Here is a 5,211-nt window from a genome sequence, read left to right on the forward strand (position 1 = left end):
CCATGGAATTATTTTTTTGAATATTTTAGATCCATAGTTGGTTGAATCTGTAAGTGCTAAACCCATGGGTATGGAGGGCCCACTGTGCTACAGCTGGCTCAGGACAACTAAGTGTTAAATTTTCAGAAATTTTGCAAGCTGGTTATTAAACACAATTATTACCAAGACTAAATTGCACCAACTTATAATTGACTTATATTTAAAATGGATAATACTCAAACATATCACTTTCTCTTGTAGATTGTGGTGGATTAACTGGTGGGCAACTTGTAACACTCAGCTGAACTGAATCAGCATGGTGCCAGGTGAGGAAGACCCCCTGAGGATTGTTGCCGACAGCATAAAAGGAGAACTGGGGAGGAAGATGGTGCTGTTGATTTTCCTGGAGAAACTTGTCATGCTGGTTTTCCTGATATGAACTCAGCTATTCTCATTATCAGAGGAGCTCAGGTCCTTGCTGTCACTGAGGATGGCTGAGGTTATCTTTGTGGGAGCTCTGGTCCTTACTTTGAGCATCACTTCCTGGCTCCGGTGCAGATCCTTCATCCTGCTGGCACAGATCCTTCATCGTGCTGGTGCAAGACTTTCTAGCTTCCACCACTGACCTTTGGACCTTCCCGGTGCAGATCCTTGATACAGACTTGCATGAGACATTGCCATGGGCTCTAGGTCTTCAGCTGGACTCATGCAGGACATTGCTGTGGGATCCAGGCCCTCAGCCAGGTTCTTTGGGTCTCTAGTGTGTGGACAGATCTCCTGCACTCTTCTGCATTTGACTCTTTGGGTGAATATTATAAAATAATCCTACAAATTATTTGTCTTCTATTAAATCTTTTCCTTTGTGAACCCTGACTACAACACAGATATTTCTCATTTAACAACCAAGTTCTTCCTGCGACTAGGTTGTTGAGTGAATTGGTCACTAAATTTGCAATTGTATGTAGTACATGTATTGCAATATTCAGAACAAAGAAGTGGCCAAAGGAAATTCCCACTTGATGACTTTGCTTTTATTTGTGTAACTCTTACATGCAGTACTGTAATATGTTACAGAACATAAAACTACAGTACTATACTGTACAGTACAATCAGCAAAAATTACAGTACTGTATAAGCAAGGTGTACTATACAAAAAAGACACTCATGTTTTATAAACAAGATGCACAGAACTGTACTAAGAAAAAAGACAAATCATAAGTTTGAGAGGTGAGTTGTGAGTCTAAACAGTCATTAAACAGAAAAGTCATTAAATAAGGAATATCTGTATCGACAAACTGTCTGTTTCATCTGTATGGAGGAAACACTATAGACCACACAGTACATCTCTTCCCAACTGCTCATTCAGCGATATCACATGAGTAGCTTTAATCGCCACCAGTGGGAATGTTTATGCTATGGAAATTGGCAAATGCAGAATCCAAAACTGTCTCCTCTGCTCCCTGCTGGAGAGCTGGTTATTATATGTTACAGTACACCATTTGTGTAGCCCTTTTATATTAATTTTCTTGTGGTGAATCTTCTTTCAGAATCTTATTGAAAGAATTCATTGGACTAGGTTGAGAAGTCTTTCCTAAATCAAGTTCCTACGATCCATATTTGTACGCCACTTTTACATAATCAAGCAATCTGCTGCCTAAGGTGGGGGTTTTTACCTACAAATGATGTAAGAGGACTCTTTGAAGTAACAAGGCTATTACAAGAGAAATTTTAGTACCAGCTACTATGGGCAAAGACCTGCTAAAGGCTAGGAAAGGGATGAGATAAATTGTAGTTTGTACTCTGAGGGAACTCACTTTAAAGAAGGTGACACAAAACCTACATAAATCCAATGTGACAAGTTCTATAACAGAAAACAAAAGCATGGAGGATAGCAGGGCTAATTCAGAGACCATCAAGGAGGCTTCAGGGAGAACCTAGACCTAAGCATCAATGTCTATATTGTTCTCCACTATGTCTCCAGCACTTAGCACACTGCCTGGCACGGAGTTGCCGCTCAGTAATTGTTACACGCAGGAAGGAGGTAGCAATGACCTCGACCCTTGAACAGTAAGTAAACTTGCCAAGCAGCTAAAAGTGAGTACAGGAAGACCATCCCACGAAGAAAAAACAACATGCACAGAGGCATAGAGGGAAAAGAGCTTGACACACTAGAAAAAAACCTTAAAGTGGCATGGGGTCCAAAGACTGGGACTGGCAAAGGCAAAGCATGGAAGAGGGATTTTCTGCCTCAAATCTCAGCAGAGCCCTCCTCAAAAGACAAAAAGAGCTGAGGGTAGTGGTGTGCACCTATAATCCCAGCATTTGGGAGGCTGAGGCAGGAGGATTGCTGTGAATTTGCGGCCAGCCTGGCTACATAGTGAATTCAAGGCCAGTCAGTCTGAACTACATAGTGAGAACCTGTCTCAAACAAACAAACAAACAAACCACGAAAAGAATTACATTGTTCTGTGGAGCCCTGGGAGTAGAGTTAGGAGCCATGCAGAGAGTCACAGAGAATCAGATTTCAGTTTCATTTAAAGAACATCCTAACAGAGCTGTCCAGCAGTGGACTGGGCTACTCTGGAAGCAGTGAGCCAGTTCCCTTGCAGGAAAGCAAATAGACGCCTGACACATTCTTGGTGCAACAAATTGCTCTGGGTAGGTCATTCTTTTTTCCTAGCTTTTGGACTAGATTTTGGAGACTGCATCAAATCTCCTTCTTTAAAGGATATTCGATAACATAGAGACAACTGTCTTCACTAGTATTCCTGCAGGAGACCCTGAAACCTCCCCCCAGGGCTTCTTATATTTCTTATTGGCAAAAGCAGAGGCCAACAGGGCTGCTAAACGTCCTCCCAGGGAAGAATAATGTCTCTTCAAATCACTGAGGTCTTCGCTCATTCCTGTAGCAATTATTTATTCGTACCTTCATGTGTCAGAGACTTTCCTAAGTGCTGGAGACAGAGAAAGAGATGAAAGAAGGCATCTCCCTCCACATTGCAGGGGAGACATGCAAATAAATACTTATGCCCCGATAGCTGCAGCACAAAGTGCTATGAGAACACAAAGACGAAGCCCTTACTTTGCCTAGAAGAATCAGGGAAGGCCTCAGAGGGGAAGTAACTCAGAGCTGACTTTTGAGAAGTAAAGAGGTCTTCACTAGATGGGGGAGGGAAAAGGCAGAAAAATATGTGTGGAGATAATGGAGACAGGAAATGCATGGCCACTTGGGGGAGGTTGACGAAAATGTAGCGTGGGTGGCAATGATAGGAGGCGAAATGTGACTGGCCTTGACTCTAATGCTGAAAACTTTGGATTTTCATCTGTGATAGGAAGACTGTAATGGGTTTTAAGTAGTGTGGCTAGGTTTGAAGTATGAATTAGCAGTCCAACTGTTACAGAGGCTGTGATGAAAATATATTGGAGGGGCCCAGACTAGAGCTGTTAAAAGACTGTTGGTAAAATCCAGGTGAGGGATGATGATGGCCTAAATTCCAGGGAGAAGGAGGATGGGAGGAGAGCTGAGAGTACAGGGACCCTTTGTGAAACAGAATGAGCAGAGTGTCGGAGAGGCCAATCTTAAACCTAAAGCACAAATACATGTGCACAGAACACGTCAAACAAAGATGGAAAAAGGAAAAGATCTGCCTCAGACCATTAGGATGAGCTTATTTAGCAATTAAGCACTAAATATAACTATGAGCTCCCTGAAAGCCAAGGCAAAAAGGGAAACATGAGGACACACATAGCTCTCATAATCTTTGAAAATGAAGTAGGGGATACTCATAGCAGAGGGAGAAACTGGCCAGATTGGAAGGGGAGCAGTGAAGCCTGAAGGGCACTATGGGCAGAACATGTTTGTCCCTGATTCTGAGAGCACTAGGAAAGGCTGTTCCTGGGATCATTGGTTTCTCCTCCTGCTCCTGATGGTTGGGGTTGTTTGACAGCACAGTGGAATGGGGATCCCACCTTTGGCCCAGGAAGGTGTCTGCAGACCACCAGTCACAAGTGTTTGGACCTGGAATCTGATTCCCTACCAGAGAGGGGTGCGGCTCAGTATCCCTGTCACTTTTCCCTTCGACACTCACTGGTCAGCCAGAGCAGCCGGGTAGGAAGTCGAGGTCCAAGGCAAGGATTGAAGCTTTTATTCAAAGTAGCCCAGGAAGCTAGAGATAGGGCCAAGACAATGACTCTGCCCATCTTACTTCAGAGCCGGGGTGTTTCTGATGTGGACCCGGCTGGTTACTGTCTTTTTAGGGTCTCATTGGTTCCTGTTCTCTTTCAACACAACGTGTGGCACTCTAACTGCAGCCTGGGGGTGTCAGGGCCCCCTTCAAGGACCTCACCTGTGGGCGGGAGGAGAGATGACATTTGGGCCATCTGCTTACACTGAAAATGTCCGCATTGAAGGTCGTCGTGAACACGACCATCACTCACAGAGAGAGCAGGAGTGACCAGCACTGGCAAAGCAGAGCCCCTGTCCTGCTTTGCGAGTGGGTGGGAAGCCTTCGAAGGGCAAGTCAAAAGATCCTGTTGGGCTCGATTTCAACCAGGGGATGGCGCTTGGGGCGACCGATGAGGGACAGAGGGCAACTGGCATCTCGGGCACCTGAAGTTATGACGGGCTGAGGTGTGAGCGCTTTGACATTCAGTGATCTCATGTGCTCTTCCCTGCAACGGTAGAAAGGTAGTAAAGGCATTAAAGCTCCCGTTTAGAGCTGAGGAAACAGACTCTGAGGTGGCGCGCCCAAGTCCACAAACTGCATTAAGAATGGCAAGTGTCCTGATTCCATCCAGATGCCGAGCTCTGCGCACGCACCGCCAAGCGCCCTGCCCGACCTCTCCGGTTCCGCAGCCCACTCCCGCCCCGACCCGGACATCGCATCCTTCTCCACCTGGAGTCGACTGGGTTCCACCCTCCTGCGCTGCAGGCATCGCGGGGAGTCAGGGGTTAAAGCCAGTGGCCCGGGTGGCCCCTTCCCCCTCCCCAGCCCCCTCGCTCCACTCGGCGCCGCGCCTGGAGCGTCCGTCCCGGAGACCGGCACGAGAGAGGAGGGGAAAGCGGGCCTGTTTCTCGGGTGGCCAATCCACGAGCCCGCGGTGCCCCAGAGGAGGCGCCAGCGCTAGGCCAGCGCCAGGCCGGGGCTGCCTGCTTCCCGCGGCAAAGTACAAATGCGCCCGAGCGCGGCGCCTGGCGCCCTTGGCGTGCACAGCCGGCCCGCGCGCAGCCTC

This window comes from Chinchilla lanigera, unplaced genomic scaffold, assembly GCF_000276665.1.
Source record: "Chinchilla lanigera isolate Chin_1 unplaced genomic scaffold, ChiLan1.0 scaffold00013, whole genome shotgun sequence".
Classification (NCBI taxonomy): domain Eukaryota; kingdom Metazoa; phylum Chordata; class Mammalia; order Rodentia; family Chinchillidae; genus Chinchilla; species Chinchilla lanigera.